Raw genomic sequence first — 22,662 nt, forward strand, 5'->3', positions numbered from 1 at the left:
AATTTTCCTTTGTTAAAGCCGGTGTCTTTGACTAAGGGCATACATACTCATGTAGATATCATGATTAAGTCTGCGGAGGTTGGTATTGTCGCGTCAATTAACAAGATTTTTCCAAACAAATATAAAGAGTCATAAATAAAACTTCGGAACAAAAGTTTTACTTATGGCTGTAGGTATTTATAATGTGCACTATAACTATGAAGTCTTCTTTGCAAAAATTCGGCTTTCCAGTTTTCTTTATGTATTTTATAATAGTTAACAATTTGAGATATATTAAAGCAAATGTATGAAGTCCGCCGTCAACCTTCCTTAGCTTTCATACACACAATGTAAACAATTTCGAGCTTCTGATCCTCCATCACTGACCAATGCTTTGATAGGCTATGTAAGGTTAGTATGGCCGGTCGTAAAGCCACGTATAGACCAGTTTTGGTCCTTAGCAATACCAGATAGAGTTCCGTCGGTGATGAGTAGTTATTCTCCTGTTGTCTTATTGTCACATTTCTTTCCCGGTTTTGCAACTTGGTTGATCCTTCCAATGCACTTTGATCTTACTGATGACAGTTTTACGCCTAGCTTGGCAGTCTCGTCTGCTATCTCATTAGCATCGACGCTTTTGTGGCCTGGCACCCATTAGAAATGAAGTCGAATGAATTAATGAGTAGTGATCCGGTAGTTTAAAAAGATGTCGTATGTCTAGCTCCGGGTAGTTTATCCTAAATGAAAATATTGACCAAAGGAAGAATAATAATTAGAAAGGTAGTAGAGAAGATCAACATCTCATTCAGTTCCGTTCGAGACCATATAACCAATCAACCGTGTGGTAAATACCGTATTAATATCGCACGGACACCCAACGAATTAACCGAAGATTTTCATGGTAAAACTAATATAAATACCGTCCAACAACTAGTGCTTTTTTTTTGTATCTCTTTGCAATTAAGTCCTCTTCGATAGACTGAAGAAACCATTGAGCCGAGAACATGGTAAAAAAATCAACGACAGATTTGATGGCCATACCGGGCTCTGAGTGTAAGAACATTTTTGAATTTCAGTTCAAATATTGGCATGAGTGCGTTGAGGTCGATATGAAGTTCGTTAAAGGTGTAAACATTGTTTTGGATCAAGGAACACGTCTGAAGTTGATTGTTTAAATTTTAAACCCAGATCTTCGAACAACAAAATAATTAATTTTATTTTTATTTATTTTATTTATCAAAAGCAATTATTTTTTCAATTAAATTTAATACTTACAGTATGCGTAAAATACTCATCAGTTCATAATATTAAAATGTAAAAATTAATAATAAAAGCAAATAAATATCAATCAGTTAGCAGAGATAATCAGATGACACAGAAATCTCAATCGACTCAGTGGAAAAGTCAATCAATCACCTACCGCAACTGAGCTTATATCCAATAAAAGAATATATACATATGTGTATATACTTAAGTTCATATGCATAACGGCACGCTTTTATTTATAATTAGCTTTTGTTTTTGTTTTAAGGTCACATATTATTAGTTATTGTAGACAAGAGTGACTTATAATGTTTGTATGTATATCAGCGGTGATGCTATGTCTGCTTTTGAAGCCTCGGCACTGTTAACACTAACATAAGTCGAATTACAGTGTGTAGGTAAGTTTTAAAATTTATTAACAGTGGATGCAATAACATTTGCTAAGCTACAAAAATAACAGTACATTTACTTGTGTCTTCACAGTATGCCGTTATTATATAAACTTTGCGGAAATACTTGCTAAGTAGGCTAATTGTGGCTTTCTAAGTGCAGTTAATTGTCTAGAGGTTGTGTGCACTTCCGCTCGATGTTAGCCGTGACTTTAAATATACAGAGACAGCGCTTAAAAAATTAAGATTATTATTTTAATGAAAAAATTTGGAATAATATGCATCATATCATTATTTATATGGAGGGACACATATTTCTCCAGATTAAAATTAATTTCTTTGCCTTTTATAACATACATACATTAGGTTGCGACAGTACCAGGGTTGCTATATATATTTCTGGCCTAGGCAACACTAAGTGTTGCCAGGTGCAATCTGTCATTTCCATTGGAAAGTTTGACATTTTTTAGCATAACATCACTCAGAACGTTTTATCATTTAATCGTGAATTGTTTTATTTACAGGGAATTAAAAACTTCATCTCGGCCAAAAAATGGAATTCACTCGTGAACATTTTCGTGCGATCATTTTTCACAACTTTCGACATGGATTATCACGACAAGAGTGCACCGATGAACTAAAATCTTTGTATGGCTATGCACCATCCTATAGCACTGTGAAAAACTGGTACAACGAATTCAATCGTGGCCGACGCTCGCTCAAAGACGAATTCCGTGAAGGTCGTCCAAAAACAGCCGTTGTGCCAGAAAACATCGATGTCGTACGTGAACTGATAATGCGTCATGTAACATACCTTCAGATAGAGGCATGTCTATGCATTTCTCTCACAAGCATACATTCGATATTCCATGAAAACCTGGCCGTAAAAAAGGTTTGTTCTCGTTGGATCCCGCACAATTTGACAATCGCTCAAAAAAAGGCTTAAAAAAGTGCTTCGAAAATTGGTTTGAGCGCATGCAAAAGTGTATAAATCTTGATGGAGAATATTTTGAAAAACAATAAAACCATTTTCGTTGATATAGATTCCTATTTTCATTATTAGGCCAGAAATATATATAGCAGCCCTCGTATCTGTACTGACAGACAAAGTTATTGTATTCACTAATGCATTTTGCTACAGGTTATTTATTTTCATTATTTACACAAATTTCAAGGAACTTAAATTCCGTCTAGAGTATTATATTCGATTCTATTGCTACTATATTAATATTCATATTGAATAGTAACGTTAGGAAAAGCCTACTAGGAGTTAACTGTCATATTAAAGTTCTTCAGCGCACTTTCACTAAAGTTGCAATAAGTTTTATATTTTAGATCGCAGCTCATCGAAATGGGGAGTCTTTCTAGAATCAGTAGAATCAGTATGGCTCACAGTGATACCAACTGATTTAACCTACAGTTCCATAGGGTCAATGGAAACGAAAATGGAGTATAACTAAAATAAGTCCAGCTATGTTCATCTATTTGGTCTACTTCATGATATTTTTGACATTCAGTGTAGCGAAACGGAAAAGTGGTACAAACATTTTTGCTTTTAATTGATTTTCTATAGAAACTTCAGATATCGTGAAACCAGTTTGGGTCCTTAATAAATTAATTTACAGCAAAAATAATGTTAGAGATTGTCAGGTCAATTTTAAGGTCTTAAAACCTGTAAAATATCTTTGAAATTCAGGCAAGAAACTAATTTAACGACTGAACGGCCCACAAGTAAATACACTGCGCCACCCAAGTATGCTTGGTTGATACCAAATATTATTCATAGTTTTTGTGTTAGAGCTATAACATTTTTTCCCAAAATACTTTAAACAAACTTTAAAACTTTAATGAATTAAAAACCAAAACAGTACAAAAATTTGCAAACGAAAATTGAGTCATCAGGATAGCGCCCCCTACGTTTACTTCATTTTTTTTCTCTTATTTCATATGAAAAGTTAAACTTAACATTTTTGATTTATAATTCGAATATTTTTAACTTAAATTTGTAATGGGCGGTGCCATATTTGTTAATAAAAACTTCAAAAAATTTATTGGGGAGAGAACCCTATAATTTTATAATAAAATCTAGTCTAATGGTTGACCAAATGTGTTATCACACTCATACACCTTTCTAACCAACCATCCCCAGGCGTTATTTAAAATATTTAGGTTTGGGGAGTATGGCGGTCCCTCCAGAACACCGACCGGCCTTGTATTCATGTTTTTCAGACCGCAGAAGCTGAATTTGGGCATTGTTGTGCTGAGAATATCATTCTAGATTGCCAAAAAAATTAAAAAAATCGCGAAATTCACCTTTTCGAATTAGGTTATATTTATTTGCATTCCTATTTGGTGTTAAAAACTGCAGTTCGCTGGTATCATAACTTGATATGGCTCCCTACACCGATACACCTTTCATCCGAGTGTATTTGCGATCCTAATAGGGCCCATCAGTGGCGCACCTCTTGGAAATATAAACTTTTTTCTTCTGGGCTTTTATAAATTAATTAATTGTCATCCGAAAATATGAGATTATGCCACTCATTAGAGAGTTAAACGTGTTCGAACAATAATTTGGCGTATTCCACAACTTCTTAAGGGTTTAATTTTTCTTTAGTTTCTGCCTTTTTAACCACCCTTTAGTAGTTGATTTGATCACTTTTATATTAATTTTTCTTCAATTTTAACGGAGGAGTCGTGATAATTTGAAGATTCTCTGAGTATACACCGCCTGCCTGCTTCCGTAAATGGACGATTATTGTTCTTTATTTCGAAGAAAATTGAAAATTATTTTTCGATGCCTTCCTACTTTGTGGGGATTGATCTTGAATATCAAAAAACACAATTTTGAGAAAAACGCTTTTAAAGTTTCCAGTGAGAATAGAGCTATCTTGGAGAACGCAGATTACCATATATCTTCAAAACTCTTACTCAGATCAACTTGAAATTATAGGACAATATTCGAGAAATACCGTAGAATGTAATAAGACAATAAAAATAATTGATGTTTTGAAGACGTAAAATCCACATAACCCCTAAAAAAATTTACCATTAGGATTCAGTAGTAAGTTGTTTTCATATACACGTATATATTTTCCAGGTATTTGTTCTATACTCAAATCTTATAATTAATATAAGAATATTATAGAAGTAATTTATCATGGATTTTATACGAATTTTATCTAAAAAAATCTGGCAGCTACATTTAGGCGTGAAGGCTGCCGATAACAATGAACGATGACAAACCGCAAATATGTGGCAAACAATGCATGCGTGAGAGTCAGCAACGATTAGCGAATGTACGAACAAATCAATGAGCGAACGAAAGAATACGAGGGTAGCTTCCAAGCCTGCTGCTATGCTATCAAACAAACGAACATGAAGCGCGTCATCTCGCGGAGACATATTTGCGAATGTTCTTTTGCACACCATGTGGCATTATAATTTTGCATAGCGGCCACGCCGGGTAGCGGTGCCGCTCTTTCCCCATAACGCATGCGCTGCAGCAAAACGACCTTCCGACACATTTCCTCCGCCGCCCTACGACTGACAGCGCCTACAGAGCCTATAGGCTGACAGCGATGTCACCAACTCTGCAATCAGTCGCTGTGGCGTGAGTGTGTATGTAGTTTGCCACACGCGACCACACTTTGGTTGTCCAACGCAAAATTCGCAAACTATCTAATGCGTGCAATGACAATTGTATAGACGCCACACGCAAAGCCAAAACTGAAGGTACTCACGCAGCCAACACGCCGTGCTGACTCAGCGCTGTGGTGAGACGAAGTCGACGACAACGGTGGCAGCTGGCGGCTGGCAGTTGACTCTTCGTATAATTATTATGAAACCGTCAGGGCGGTAATGTATGCAAACAACACTCCTGACACGATGTGTCTATGCTTTCACAGGTCTGACATGAATTTGTGCGTGTGGAATGAAAGTGTGGCATGCAAGCCAAATGCTCAATGAGCACCAATACTGCGAACGCCCCTTTCGGTTAGGGGGTGAAAAGTGGGTAATAAGGGTATGACAAACCAAAATGTATGCACGCCGCAAGCGAAAGGGGGTGCGCCAAAGGCCGATATGTCCGTACACTGAGTGCGCAATCCACAAGAGAGTGTTCGTGGTATAGTTGAGAGCAGCGTACTCGAGCACGAAATATTTCGTGAGTGACTTATGCTATGCTAAATGAGCGAATTTCGGTAATCATCCATATGCCGCATACACAACCGTGTGCCATAAATGGGGGAGGCGCTGTTGTTGTTGTTGTTGCTAGTGACTAAATGCCTTAGATTGCCTGCCTAGCGCAGTGCGGTGGTGCTTTCGTCGAGCATTCACACAAACAAACATACTCGTGCATGTGGAATGTGTGTGTGCGTACAATTTGGTCGCAAGAATATTTGAAGAGTGAAAATTATAGGTTAGCAAGTGTCGGCTGTCACCCTTTACGATTCAGTATTGGCGTGTACTCGGCGCATACGGAGCAGTAGTTGATATTCACGGCGCAAGCGAGCAACGAAGATCTGAAGAACAAAAACACTTAACTGTATGTCGGACGGTCAGCGCTGTGTCTGTGAATATAATCAGCAGCAGCTAGATGAAGAAAAAAGTATAATTAACTAAAAAAATATTTGTTAAGTAAATTTTCGACTGCAGTGTGTTGGCAAATAACAGTTATTTGACGAAATCCTATTTGAGTGTGCGGTCTTCAAAGCATAGAAAAAGGTGTGGAAAGTATTTTTTTATCGGAATTTCAGTGGTGTTCAAGAGAAAAAGTGTCTCAGTGTGTGTGTGTGCTGCGGCTGCTGCTGTGAATCAGTTTTTATAACGAAATTTTATTTGGAAAAAGCTACATATTTGAATAACCAGTTTCGCGTGGTGGTGCAAAAAAGTCCAAGATAAGCGGTTGCGAAATCTCGATTATCAAAGAAGGCAAAGTGTGAGTGTAAAAAAGTGAAGTAACTCCACTACTGCTTGTGAGCCGATAAATGTGTGAAAATCGCTGAAAACTTTGCAGGAAGTGAGCGTGAGTTGGGTTAGAGTGGCGCAGGAAGAGGAAACGAATAGTAAGTGAAAGCAGGCACGGAGAAGAGAAAAGAAAGAAAGGCAGAAAAAAGTGTTGGTAGCAAGTATTACAAAATAGCAGTAAAAGTAGCGGTACACAGAGATTAGAAGAAGATGATGATGAAATATTGAAAAAGGAGTTAGCAGGCAGAAGTAGAGTAAAGGCTAAATAAAAATAGAGTATAAAGCGTTGAAGTTTAGTTGTAGTTAGCGGATGGATGAGCAATTGATAAGCGTTTTATCAGAATAATAGTTAGAAAATAGATTAATAGAAAGTTGAGCAAGAAGAAAAATAGATTAATAGAAAAAAGCGGGAAACAGAAAATGTGTTGAAAGAAAAACAAATAAAACTTAAAACCAATACAAAGAAACAAATTTAAGTGCAAATATTAGTAGTAAATATTTTTTATTCCTTTTAAAAAGCTTAGAAAAAACTCATAAAAAAAACAGGATAAAATAACAGCTGAACCTCAATGCAGCAGTTGCCATAGTAGCTAAAGAAAGAAGTAAAAAAAAGTTCAATGAAAACTATGCTAAAAGAAACAGCGATTGAAACCGCAGTAGAAGCCACAGCCAAATCGGACTCAAAACGGAGTAAAAACTGAGTCGAAAGCAGCCTCCACATACATATGTGAAATGAGTAAGTACAACAGGAGCGCCTGGTTACTATTGAAGAGTTTATGAGTGCGTGAGTGCATGAATTTTGTTAAACAATTGCGGTTATACTAAGTATACTCCATTACTTTCTGATAATGTACTTAATGCAAAAATTTCAAAACCGCCGAGCGCAAGTTACAGTAATCCACGCTTAAGTGTCCCCTCTTAACATGCAAGACTTTTGAGACACTTAAGCGGGAAAGGCACTTAAATGAATCCCGCTTAAGTGCCTCGAGGTATTTACCAAGCTTTTTCACAAATACTTCGATCTAATATTTTTTCTTTTAGAATGAAAATCACATTTATTCCTTATTAATAAAAAAATACTTACTAATAACAATAAATAAGAAAAAAAAAAAAACATTATAAAACTATGTAGATGTTTTACTTTTGACAATACTCAGCGCATTCAATGTCAAAAATATTAAAAGGCACTGAGGAAATTTGCAAATAATTTTGTTTTTGTGGTTTAAATATTGCAGGCTTTTAAGCGGAAAAGGCCCTTAAGCGGAGGCTCTTAAGCGGGGAATTTTATATGTAAATTAAGAGAAAAAAACAACGATGCCGCAAAAAATGGTCACTTTAGTGGGGATCACTGTATATTAACATGAAAGCGATAGTTTTGTATTTGAAACCTCTGCAAAAAATTTCGTTATCGGTGTATGCTTTGCCGCAGATAAGCTTTATGCAAGCCTATAATTTAAGAAGTGGGAATACCGGGTTTAAGTGAACTTTTTGTTGTAAGTGATTTCTTTAAATGACGTGTTCCTTCTTTTCTTGGGAGACAGCAAAGCAAATTAATGAACATTTGATTTCAAAGTGTGTTTAAAAATCACTTGTTACTCGGTAATCTCTAATCACCTTAAATGATTTGATGCAACGTTCATCATAGAAACATATACTATGAAGGTCCAGAGCCGGCTATTTGTGAATAATGTGCAATACACTCGCAAAGAACCGGCTCTCAGTCGGGAAACCAGTAGTAGGTCCACGATTTCGATAGAACCAGAATTAATTACAAATAAAAATTTCAGTGTTTATATTCCCTGGTCTTATCCTGACAACTAACATACCAGCGACTATGAATCGTCGTTTTGGTAAAAAATTCACAATTATTCTCAAAAATTATGGATATAGAGATTATGACCTCTGTCTCTTCCCGTTACTTGCATTAAGAGCGTTTGACAGAAAACAAATTGGTTCGTGACGTCATGAACCAAATCTGCTTTTTTGGCGATACGTGAAGTAACGCTGTTCGAATCATTATTAGATTGAGGTAACGCAATAGCAAAACTATTGATCCTTAAGGGGTTACATGGGTTTCGTGGGTTTAAAAAATAGATTTTTTGTTTTTTGGCTTATTAATTTCTACAACATCTCAAGAATATTCTCGGAACCGTGTTTTCAAAGTCGGTTGTCAAATTTTCTCGAAAACTACTCAACAGATCTTTATGAAATTTTGCATAGGTGTTCGAGATACATATTACTCGTGCTTGAATGAATGATTTTAATTTTTTTTTCAATTACAATTATTAAGAAAAAAATCTCAACCAAATTTGACCGAAATTTTTATTTTTTTTGGAAAATTGTCTGCCAAAATTCCAATTTTTACTTTTTTTTGTCTTTCCTTCGTTCAAACACGAGTGTATGGTCTTACCTAAAACACTTGATTTTCTTTCTTGAGGAAATGACGTCGCAATCGAGGAGTTTTATTTCTTTTTTGAAATTTTCTGAAATTATTCCTTAAATACGTATCTATAAGATAGAAAAAAGTTTGAATTAAGTAACTACTTTTTTACATAGAAAAAGAAATATTGAAAATAATTTTAATAATTTTACCCGACAAAACCCATGTAACACCTTAATAAAATTACAGTTGAGATATTTAGAAAACCCTTAAGAAACAAACTCACTACATTGTGACCACTATCAGTATGTGAATGGTACTATTTTTAAGCACGAGCGACGAAACTTTTGCATATTTGCAAAAAAAAAGAAGACGAAAAAATACCCAAAGAATTCAAAAAATTAAGAAAACATGATAAATACAAAATACTTTGTTTGAGTACAAATTTACAGACACTCAAACCCACATACATGTTGTATACAGTACGCAATAGACGACGCTATGAAAACTACGACAAAAAAAGGTATTTTTAGCACAAGATTTCTATGCGGCACTTCCTCCCCACAGCACGAAAAGTGGACGCATGAGAACTGATTGTAGCAGCAGAAGCGTCAGCGTATAAAGTGTCGCACTTGAGGCATTTAAATGCCTTTAAGGTGCTATAAACGGGTGTATGTATGTAGATATGTATGGATATATATGAAAGCCAATTTGAACAGACGACGCGGCTGTTTCGAAAAAGTGTCATAACTTAGTTGTATGTACTTATAGATGTATGTATATGTTTCTAAGCTAATCTATGTAGCTTTTGTCGAAACTAAAAATTATTTACAGTTAGTAGTCTACATAAGCGAAAAGTAATTTAAGTAGGAAAATTAAAAAGTTGAAAATTTAATTAAGTAATGCAAAGCAGATTTTTCCGCTAATTTTCGCTTACATACAAATATATATGTATTTATATACAAATACACAAAAAATTTCGCTCGTGCGAAAAATCACAATTATTATGTCATTGCGTTTGGCATTGAAATGTATGGCGCACAATGGCGACATATTAAAACAAAAACAAAATAATAACAACAAAAAATATCTACATTAATAATAAAGATCTGCTTTCCGACAGTCAAACGCGCCACTTCCGTTTTGAGTTCGCTTAGGAAAAATCATATACTTTGGCAAACAAGTTATCAAGCTACTACTTGCTGTTATCCTCAACGCACGCCATTACTCTACAACAAATCTCGTATTCCACTACTTGTTCTTTCTCTTCCTTCAACGCTTGTACTGTGTGGGTTTCTGGGTTGCCACAAGATTTCGCTTATGAGCTGCTTACACAATGCTTTGCCAGCGTCGACGAGCATCAGATCACAATGCAAATACTCGTAATGTGCATACCTTCAAAAAATTAACATACAATTACATATTTACATACATATAAGTATCTATGTACCGAACTACAGTTGCAACTGTAGTCAGCACTCAGTATTCACCGCTTCATACTAGTCCATCCCATTTGCAACCAATTGCATGTACTTAATTCAAAATATGTAGTTTCATTTCCCGTCTCGGTTACTGCTCCATTTTGCCGCCCCCCCACGTTTAGTGTGCATTGTCTGTGTGTGCATACCCACACCTATTTTCGTTGGTCGCCGCCTCTCTCTTCTCCAGCGTTCGTCCGTTCAACCAGCTATACTTAGTTATTTTTCTACGCTGCATACATTGTTTTTTCCCCTTCTTTGCATTCTTTCGCAGGCTCGTCTCGGTCTGTATCTTTATTACCGCTGTTGTCCACCCGTCTAACGGTGTTCTGTGTGTGTACAAGTGTTTGTTTTTTACTCGCCATCAGCTCATTCATTCATCAAATGCACTCAGAATTGCAGCATCCAAGCCTACCATCATTTATTCTCGCTCTCTCTCTCTCTTTCTAATTCTGTACAAAGAAACGAAAGTGTTGTTGATAGATGACAGTGAGTGAATTGCTGGTCAGTCTGGGTTACTGTGTAGCACTAAGGTTTTTCATATGAGTTGATTCGGAGTAAAGAGTTCTATAATCGTCATCGAGGTTAGTGTGCTTTTGAGAACCTGAAAAAGTTAGGTTACTTTATATTTCGTATTTGATGTTAGATCTGGTGGAATGCCATTTCTAATCATCGTTAGTTAGTTAGGGTAATTATTTCTCTGAATTGCTACAATATTTGATGCTGGATGAAGTTTCACTAATGTACGATGAAATAATTGTGTTTACGAACGAAATTGCAAATTATTCAGTGTGGGTCGAGAGAGTACTGAGAGTGCTAACCGTAGATATACGTCTGTGAATTATGTTGACCTCAAAAAAAGTTCTCTGCATCTTCAAGAGATGAAGCTCGTTGTCATTCAAGATACTCGAAACGGTGTATTGGAAGTCGTAAAGCAATCACCGTAATGAGATACTTTTCGATTTGATTTGAGGCATGAATATCGCTTACGAAAACCATCTCTAGCAAGGTCTATTATAAGAGATAATGTAATTCTTATTAGTACAAATATGGAGAGAAAATTTCGAACTTCACAAACTCTATATACACTACTTAGACTCGCCGGCTCTTCAGCGTGACAATTTTCAAATACTTCATCGGCTTTTTAATTCATTTATAAGTTTCTTCTTTTGATACATATAAATATTACTGATTAGAGCTGTTGGTCCCGTTTGGTTTTGTAAGTAATAATATTTTACTATTATCTCTCGCGAACTTTGATACTGAAGTAAAATAAACCTCAAACATATACATATATAGTATATTTATTAATAAGATAGCAAGCGGTTATAATATATTTATTTAATCGCCCGCAGGTGTTACCACTCGGGCGAGCGGCCACTTCAATATTGTTGCTTATCTTCAACGACGGTTGGGCGAATGAGTGGATTTCATTTAGAAATGTTTTTAAATATCTTATCTGTTTTAAATATTACCTCATAAGTAAAAGTAATAAATTTAAACACCTAACCGCATTGTAGAACATTTTATTAGTGTTTCAACTACATATGTGTCCGGGTGTTTTAATAATTGATGTGGTTAAATAGGTTCGTTCGTGGGTTTTTTGAAGACACGTTAGTTACGAGGGATTTTTCGGAGTTGGTTTATTATTTTCTAATAATCTAGGAAAGATCACGAAATTTTTATGGGGATTTTCTAAGACTAGAGAGGAATTTTTTGGGGGTTGGTTTATTATTTTACACTACTCTAAGAGTGATTTCGGGACTGCTTTTGAGATTGATATTTTCTAGTAAAAAACTATATACAAAAGCTAAGGAGCAAGGTTTAATAAGAGTTTTATGATAATGTTTTATATTCCATGCCAGTTCTTGGTAGCGATCCCTCTCATTTTTAGTTTGTTAATGGATATGGGCCTAAAGCTAGTTATTATCAACTCCATTTGGGTAATGTAATCTCATTGTGCGAATGAGTTGGACTTTTTTTTTAATACTTAGTAGAAACATCTTCGAAGTTTCGGAATTCATGTTATAGTAAGTAATATGCAAAAGCGGTGCTTCAAATATAATCTATTGAATTTTGTAGTTAGGTTTCTTTCCTTGGATATATAAATCTGGAAATTCTCTCAATCGAAAACGGTAAACCGATCAAATATTTTAAGACTTATCTTTACGTACTTGAGTTTTATGAATATCCGCTGAAAGTCTTTTGGCATCTCGGGACTATACTCACTAATCATGAACTATTGCATTACAAAGTATGTCGCTTTGGTTGATAAGCGGTGTTCGTTATCAACACTTATCGGAATTTATAACAGTAAGACTTCAGAATGTCGGGAATGATATATACACATATATATAATCAGCTGTCGTATACATATATATATATTTACATATATTTATTATGAAAGTTTGTTGCTGCAACTGATAAGCATTGCTTACGTATAGTGGATACCAGGTATGATTAAGTCATAAATATATGCTTTAGTACGAATCATAAAAGAGTTATTTCATAAAGCAGGAATGTATTCAACAATTTCCGCTAATTCGGTTTGCTTATATATATATATAGATATATGTATGTACATCAAAATACAAACATATATACACGTGCACACATACACACACATAAAGCCGAAAAAGCCGGTAAAATCACTCAAAACTCTAAATACACTCACTCAATTCCAATAAGTAGCGGCAAAATGTGAGCTGAGTAAAAGAGAGTGTAATATGGAGAGACGAAAAGTAAAACGAGTGCATGGCACTGCTGTGCGGTCGTGATTTGAGCATTGTAGTGTAAACTCGCTTGTAACGCTGAGCACAATTTTTACACCAAAGCGCTGTGAAAGAGTAACCAAAGGGACCAACAAAATTTCAATAACCAGTGGGAACAAAAGAAAGGGTGAAAGTACACGCACGCACACAAAGGCAAAAGGCCAGCACGTGTGTATGTGTGGTGTTATGCGCGGAAATAGTCAAAAAACAAGAAAAAAAAGGTGAAAATGAAAAGGAAATACGGGCAAAGGCATTTTAGCATTGATTTTCAAGGCAGTTGATGTCGAAAAGGCGGCCGCCACTGCAGCAAACGCGACGCCACGACACGCCAGGCAGGCACGCGCACAAAAGTGAGCATAACGCAAAGAGTAGTGTGCAATAAATTATTCAAACGAATTGTAACGGTGGAAAGTGAAGTTGGTGTGAAGAATTGGAGAAGCGAAAACGAAAAATTGAAGAAATAGCAAACTAAAAGAGAAGTGCGTGCAAAAAAAGAATAACGGTTTTGTTGTAGAATACGTCTAAAATTTCAGTGGCAAAGTGAAATAACGGTGTATGCACACATTTTCAAAGCAATTGCAAGGCAATAAGCTATCACTCGAGTGATAAATAGATAAGGTAAAGCAGCGAAATTTTTAACGCAGCGGCTAGCAGGTGTTTTCAGTGTGCGTATGTATGTGTATCGGTGTGTATATGCCGGAATATATATGTATATAATAGATACGCGTGGGTTGGTAACACTTTTCATGTGCAAAGTTGCTGTGGAAAAACGTGCTTTCATGCCTTAACAGCATGTATTATAAAATAGAAATAACAAGAGCAACAACAATATATACAGGCAGCACTAATAACACGCTTATTCTTTCTTTATTTTAGTAAGTGTGCGCGTGTGACAGCACTTTTGCCAAAATTCCTGTGCATTTCACCGCATTTTTATTGATTTATTCGCAAAACGTTGCCTGCACGCACACACAAAAAAAAAACCGAAAAATCAAAAAAAAAGAAAATGAAAATAAATACATACATACATATGCTTGTATTGTATTGTATATGTGTGCAAATCAACAATCCATTTTTAGCTACTGTGTAAACGTGAGTTGGCTATAAAAAGCATTGCTTGTGTGGCAAATATAATCCAATATATATGTATAAACAATTATGTATTTATACACATATTTGCTAATCTATATAAGCACAATTTTGGCGCTTGTCGTCAACCTACAGCTAATAATACCAAATACATACACACTTGATTGTATCGAACATTCGCATTTGTGCTTTCTCATTGCATGTTACGTATACGCGGTGTAGCACCACAAGCTGTGCTCAACATGCATGCCACACAGTAGCCGAAATTTGCTGTTATAATTTCAATTTTGCACAAAAAAAAAAACGAATCGACAACGAATTATGTCAAACAGCTGGCGATTTCATTGCATCATTGATTAGTTGGGAGTTCGCTACCTTTTTTCAGTCGGTGCTTTTTTTCCTTTCTTTCTTTCAAATGATTATCTTATTGCCTGCCTGCCTGCCTCTAAGGCGTTGGTTGTTTTTGTTTTTATTTATTGATGCCGCCAACGCGTCGTCAAACAGATACTTCTATATTGTTTGTGCTTACGAATTTATTGTTGCTTGTTGTTGTTGCTGTGTCATTGTAACCCACAATGAATAAAAACAAATCGTTTATGGTAACTGCTGGCGGCAGCTCAACGGTATGAATCATAACCGCACAATAAATGTAAATACATGTGTGTGTGTGTGTGTTTGCAGGAGTGTATTGCACATGAACTCCATGTTGTTGTTTGTGTATTTGATATGTGTTTTGTAAATAGGCGTCTATGTGGATATTTATAAAATAACTGTCACATCTAGAAAATGATGGCATACATAGTCGTGGGTTTAACTGTGTGTTTTGTTGAAGTAAAAAAGTACAAGGTACGAAATAATAAAAATATAAAAACCTTGAATTTAACTTAACAAATATTTCTTTGAATATTGAATCACTCATTTTTAATAGTTAGTTTTTTTTATAGAGTTAAAAGAGAATGCAAATGTATATTTTGAGAATTTTTTTTAGAAAATCTATATTGGACTCTTTTAAGTTAATTTAAATGAATACCAAAACTCTTTTAATAAATTTTTTTTAGAACTGGTCTTGCTATGTGTGCCTAATTTTTTTGGGCTCACTAAATCCGAATTCTAGTTCCATTTAACCCCATCAGGTGAGGATTTTGATATAACCCCACAAAACCAATTTTTCAAAATTCAAAATATCGGATCCAATATGGAGGACGATATTTTGAAAAATTTATCGGAATCGCTCAAAACTCGTTATTCGGGGGTATTCGGGGTCGCTGGTTATGAATCCGGTGTTAGTTTTTCAAAACTCAAAGTTATTAGAATTAAATTAATCCCATGATAGTAAAAATTATTAATAAGAGAATATTTTTTAAAATAAACAAAATCTTTAGACTTAAAGAACTACAATATGCAATACCATATTCTATACCAATTTAAATGTATATTGCTAAATTTATATGTAGTCAAAAATAATACTAATATTGCCAATTTTGATTATGTCTGATTTGTTGAATTAACCGAATAGCAAAATAACTTTTAAAACATTGCAAATATTTAAAAATCAGCTTCGCAAAAGGATATGCTTATGCACAGAATATACCCTAATCTAAATATTAACTAAAAAGTTTTTTATTTTGAAAAATATCAGCAACTCGTCATTTTGCCTTAATACATTCTTTATTACACGGAAAAAAAATCGTCGGATAAGCTAATTAGATATTAGATATTAAAACTTCAAATTCTTTCTTATATTAAGTGCCATATTTTTTTCATGAAAATATAGCTGCTTCTTTTATAGATAGAGTTCCTCTATTTCCCTTTATTGTATCGCTTATCCACATTTTCAACGTCCAATAGTTTGGTTCCATCTCATCGATTAGAAAAGCATTACTCTTACTCGCTCTCTCTTCCTCAATTTCCTCTATTTCACTCTTAAAAATTTCTCGATTTTCTTATGCTATCCTCAATATTTAAAATTTTATATATAGTGGTTATTGCGATTGCTCTCGAAAGTCATTCAAAATGTTGTTTCTTTTCGCTATAAAAGATATATATGTACAGCAAAAAAAATATGATTATTGAAAAGTTTTGACCTCTTATTTATGAAGCCTGTGATCATCATTGATCATAATTTTGGATTCATTTGCATTGCTTAAGTGTTAAGTTTTTCCTTGCTTTCATGTTCAATCCTAAAACTACCATAACTTGAAGATCTCCATAAGTCGAATTTTTGAATGTAATATCGTTTTGAAATCAAATCTCATACAAATTTCCTTCCATAATTCGAACTGCCCTAACTCGAAGATCTCCATAACTCGATCTCTTGAATTGGCAAGAGAAGTTAAATTTCATAAAAATTTCATTCGAAAAACCGAACCTTTCGGCCAGACCAATTTAAAATTGTACTATATCATATAGGGGCAAAACAAAAAATGATATTACACTTATGAATTGCATAAATCATGTAACACAAGGCATGTGATACAGGCGTCAGGAGCCAAACAATAGCAAAATACAACCAACAAAATTACAGAAAACATCTTTTATCGTATGTCCATAAAAATTTTTGCGAATTAACTAAATAAAAGAGTGTATAAATCAAAATTTTACAGCTTTTTGGAAAATTGTATGTTTTAATGAAAATTCTATAACTCGAAGTTTTTTTGTGGATTATGGTGATTCGAGTTAGAGAAGTTCCATTGTATTTTGATTATCCCTGATTTGTTGAATTCCCCAAATAGCAAAATAGTTAATAAAATATCGGAATGATTCAAAGATAAGCTCGAATGATATCCTGAAGCACAGACAAAGTTTGTTTTTGAAAATATTAGCAATTCGTCGTTTGGTCTCAATAAATCCTTTATTAGACTAGGCAAACTTCTTCAAATCAGGTAATTCAAAGTTGAAAACTCAAATGTTTCGTTACATTGTGTGTCACAGTTAATATGAGTGACTCCTTTTACCAATGGTAAATATATTTCTTCAATGCAAAAATTTATATCACCAGACTTTCGATATGCCTCTTTATTATATCTGCTATGCTTTACCATATATTAAATAGTTTTGTTTCTGCTCAGCTCTTAGAACATCATAACTCTCTCCCACTCTCTCTTTCTCAACTTCTCCGCTATCTAGATTTTCTTCTTTTTCATTCTTACAATTTCGTCGTTTTACTTATAACGGGTGTTTTTTTAAGCGTGTGGTTTCTAATAAGGCAATACTTTATTCGAAGTTGGTCTTTTTGACAGATGTTTCCTGAGTTATACTCAGTTTGGTTTTTCAATTCATAATAAACAGGCTTTCGACGGTACAACGGTTATTACTGACATAGTGCCGCCACAATTGTTGTAAAAATTGATCGGAAATTGATCCTCTTGGCTGAAGTTTATTAGCGCCAGCTCCGGCCGTCACCGGAAATCATTTGAAACACAAAATGGCTTATCTTTGTAATAAAGCCAAATTCCAGATCATAAAAACACATTAAATTATAAGTGTTTTCTTCTTTTTGAAACGTCTCTAAAATCAGGTGTTTTTTACAATTTCCTATTTTTAGTATTATACGTACACATATTGGTTATGGTCCTGGTACTTGAAAATCGTTCAAAATTATGTTTATTTTCATTATGAAAGATTTACATACATATACTGTACAAAATTATTTGTTGTTGAACTGTTTTGACCTCTTATTTATGCTTCAATAATTCGTAAGAGTTTTTAAATCCTTCATGATAATTTTAGATCCATTTGTAGGACTCAAGAGTTTCTGTTTTCTTTCTTCACCGTCAATCCATACTCATTAATTTATTGTGCTCTATGATGGGATGACATTCTAACTTGTTCACTCCTTCTAAATCAAGCTATTGTGATCTCCTAGTATAGTAATACTTAAAGCATTGGTTGACACTCTTCAAAAATACTATGATGACCATTCAAAGACTAACATCTCACCAGCTTTGAGCTTAAATACTTTTGGTTGGTTGGTTGATTGAAAAGGGAGGCAAAGTGAGGCTACCCACATTAGGCTCATTTTGCTCCCCAGAGGTACTCTGATAAGTGTCAACTAAACAACTTAGCCGATTTGACGGAACTTCTTAGTTTTTTTTTCATCCCAGCTGCTCAATTTCTCTTAGGTTAGTCAGTCTTAACTGACTGTTGGCTGGGCATTCTCAAATAATGATGCTCTAATTTCTTAGTTCCTTTAATTGTGATACCAAGTTATTGATATTTTTCTTTTTTAAGCAAAAAATTTTAAAATCAATTATTTTTATTGGAAAACAAAACAAAAAGTATAATTTTCATTATCTAACAAAAAAAACCGGTTCAAAGTTCTTGAAAAGCAAATTTCGAAATTTCTCTTTCTGATTTTTTTTTTCTCTCATTGCAACATATTTATGACAGTCAGCATTAGTAATTGCAAATAATTGACTCAAGCAGTACAACAACAATGCTCGATAACTTGCCAGGTGTCTGCAAAATTGTTTATAACATTTGAAGTAATCGGGTCAATAAAATTGATAAGATTAATAGTATTATACGATATACATAAATTGAAAGTAATCAGTAATGACTAAGTGACACGTGATAGCTACGCCAGCATTGGTTGATTTCTGCAGTTCTTTCCCTTGAAATAACGCAATTTTTTATTACACCCGAAGAGCTTGGGAACTTATGAGACATTTTATAAGGTTTTGCTTTATAATTTGTTAAAGCGTGTTCTATAAAGATGATGTGTATTCACAAAACATTTATGGCAGCTATAACAATTCATTCTGCATGATCTGATAAGATTGCTTTCACTTAGTGGTACTGAATGACTGACTTGTATGACTGGTTAATTAAAATTCGCACAAAAACTACACTGCAACGCACACCAGATATATATATATGCAAAATTTGCACGCTTATGTAATCCCTTATCATTTCTTATATCAAAAGCACAGTTAGACTCAATCTCCGCCGCCTTGAAATCAACTGTTTGTTTTGTGCTTGTTTTAGCTGCTATTGACATGCTATTTTCATTGCTCTCCACTCGACAGCAACGCTGTCCATTTCTCTATCTGTCACTGTAAACATTTTTGTTGCTGCCTTTACGGTTACAGTTGTACATTTTATGGTTACCACAAAAGCTTTGTGTAAACCCCTTGGCGCGCAGGAAGTGCAAACAACGTCGAATATATACACTAACATACATATATATAGCAAGTAGCTGCGCCCGACGCAGTCGTCGTCGGCAGCGAAATGCATTATGTCACTTTTTATCGACAACAATTATCATTGAAAGTATATTAGTGTTGTTGTTGCATGTTCTGATTTGTTGGTTTTGCTATTTATTGTTTGTCTATTTGTTGATTTGTTTGTTTGTTTGGCTATGTAGGTACTTATTATTGTGCTATTGACGTTGTTGGCCGTCAAATTTTATTTCGTCGACATTCGGCTCGTTAGTTGTCTGGTTGTCAGATTGACTGTCGCTATAAGAAGGCTGTTTGCGGGTTGGATAGTGCGTCGAATTTATGTAAAGGGATATTAAATGAAAATGTTCTATAAAATAAAATAATATTATGGAGAAATTTACCGAAACTAGCTTTTTTAGAGCTTTTTGTTAATGAATTAAGCTTTTAGTAAAATACTAAGGTTTTATATTTTCCGATATACATATATAAGTAGTACATAATAGTAAATACAAAGAAATAATAATAGTACATATTTAGAAAGCTTTCACAAGTGCTTTATGTGAAAGCTTCAAGTTTAGTGTGTAGTTTAAAACGAAAATTAAGAATTTATTTCAATAGTGCTATCTAATGATTATTAGATCTTGAAATTAAACTTGACAGGATCCTTAAAGCTTTATGAAGTTTTACATAAAAAGGTAGTGATTTTCTAAAAGAGCAAAATATCATATTATGCTTCTTCCTTTCTTAAAGAGTTATAAATATCTGTATTTAGTGCCTAATTTAATGAAACGTATTAATTCGCTTGCCTTAGTTCCCACAAATATCTCTATTACTTAAAATATTCCACAAAACTATTTTCTAAATCGCTTTCATCCAAACTTTTTCTTCAGCTGTTTTCAATCTGCATTTGTAAAATTATTATTTTTTTTTTTCAATCCATTGCCGCATTATCCACCCACTGCCTGTAGTTTTGCATTATCTGCGAAATTTTCGCTCATTTATGAAATTCAAGAACGGAAATTAAATTGTGTGCACAAGTCGACTGGGGAAATTGTTGTTTTGTTGACCAGTGATTTGCGAATGCTGTGAGAAGAATGAGAGAAATGTAATACAAAATGCTTACATAATTTCGGAAGACTACTTAGTATGAATGCAGTTTAATATAGATGGAGATTGTCTTACTATATAGCTTAAAATCTAGTCATAGTGAGGGCAATGAAGTTTAAAATTTTGTTACATATTTCCTTATGCTTAGCGCTTTCACTTTAACTGAAAGCTTAGATGAGCTTTTCTTTTTATATAAGGTATGGGTCTTCAATTTAAACGAAAAATGGAGGAGAGGGGAATGAAGTTTAAAATTGTGTTACATATTTCCTAAGCATAAGGATAATTAAAATCTAGTCATAGTGAGGGCAATGAAGTTTAAAATTTTGTTACATATTTCCTTATGCTTAGCGCTTTCACTTTAGCTGAAAGCTTAGATGAGCTTTTCCTTTTATATAAGGTCTGCGTCTTCAATTTAAACGAAAAATGGAGGATTCTTCATGGTTGTAATAATGTCTGAAGTGCGACGTATTTTAAAAAATTAATTTTTCATATAAGCAGGAAACTGGATACTGCAATTGAAACGGACTAAAGTTCCATGGGTTGAAAGTGCGGACCTTTTAGCATTATATTAGTCATAATTTTTATACCCTGAACAGGGTATATTAAGTTTGTCACGCGGTTTGTAACACCCAGAAGGAAGCGTCGGAGGCCCTATAAAGTATATATATAAATGATCAGTATGTTGAACTGAGTCGATTTAGCCATGTCCGTCTGTCTGTATATATACGAACTAGTCCTTCAGTTTTTAAGATATCGTTTTGAAATTTTGCAGATGTTATTTTATCTTCAAGAAGCTGCTCATTTGTCGGAACTGCCGATATCGGACCACTATATCATATAGCTGAAATACAAACTGAACGATCGGAATCAATGGCTCGTATGGAAAACTTCCGCATTTTACTACATATCTTCACTAAATTTGGTGTGAGTTATTGCTCATAGAAATAATTTAATCTCCGAAAAAATTGTTCAGATCGGTTCACTACAGCATATAGCTGCCATACAAACTGAACGATCGGAATCAATAGCTTGTATGGAAAATTTTCGCATTTGACGTGGTATCTTCACGAAATTTGACATGGATTACTGCTTAAGGTAATAATATAATCTCCGAAGAAATTGTTCAGATCGGTTAACTATATAACCTTAATGTTTCTAGCAAACAACCCGGCTAAAAGGAATTAGTAAAATGTTTTCTTTTTATACTCTCGCAACCTGTTGCACAGAGTATCATAGTTTTGTTCACATAACGGTTGTTTGTGTCACCAAGAAATATAAGGGTTAGATATGGGGTTAAATATACATAAATGATCAGGATGACGAGTAGATTTGAAATCCGGTGTCTGTCCGTCCGTCGGTCCGTCTGTCCGTGCAAGCGATAACTTGAGTAAAAATTAAGATATCTTAATGAAACTTGGAACACATGTTCCTTGGCACCCTGAGGAGGTTGCTTTCGAAAATGGGCAAAATCGGTCCACTGCCACGCCCACAAAATGGAGGAAACCGAAAACCTATACAGTGTCATAACTAAGCCATAAATAAAGTTATGAAAATGAAATTTGGAACATAGGATCCCATTAGGGAGGGGCACATTTGGATGTAATTTTTTTTGGAAAAGTGGGCGTGACCCCGCCCCCAAATAGGTTTTTTGTATATAACTCGCAAACCAATAAAGCTATATAAGCCAAACTTTCTGCAGTCGTTTCTTTTAGCCATTTCCTTATACAGTCCAAAAATGAAAGAAATCGGATAATAACCACGCCCACCTCCCATACAAAGGTTAGGTTGAAAATTACTAAAAGTGGGTTAACTCCCTAACGAAAAACGTCACAAACACCAAATTTTACATAAGAAAAGGCAGAAGAAAGCTGCACTGAGATTTTTTTACAAAATGGAAAATGGGCGTGGCGTCGCCCACTTATGGGTCTAAAACCATATCTCAAGAACTATTCGACCGATTTCAATGAAATTCGGTACATAACACTTTCTTGACACCCTGATGACACGGGTGGAATATGGGCGAAATCGGTTCACAACTACGTCTACTTCCCATATAACCCAATTTTGAATTCCATC

At 34.5% G+C, this 22,662-nt stretch overlaps 1 protein-coding gene across 1 annotated transcript in view; it reads left to right on the forward strand.

The window, feature by feature from the left end:
• The first annotated feature begins 6,334 nt into the window (after window positions 1–6,334).
• The window catches only part of LOC105215105 (putative fatty acyl-CoA reductase CG5065), a 79,870-nt gene continuing 63,542 nt past the window's right edge, over window positions 6,335–22,662 (forward strand). The window contains exon 1 of the mRNA XM_054234924.1: window positions 6,335–6,356. The gene's annotated coding sequence lies outside the window, so the exon portion shown is untranslated. The remainder of the gene's footprint in view (window positions 6,357–22,662) is intronic.

The sequence above is a fragment of the Zeugodacus cucurbitae genome, chromosome 6 (assembly GCF_028554725.1).
Source record: "Zeugodacus cucurbitae isolate PBARC_wt_2022May chromosome 6, idZeuCucr1.2, whole genome shotgun sequence".
NCBI lineage: Eukaryota > Metazoa > Arthropoda > Insecta > Diptera > Tephritidae > Zeugodacus > Zeugodacus cucurbitae.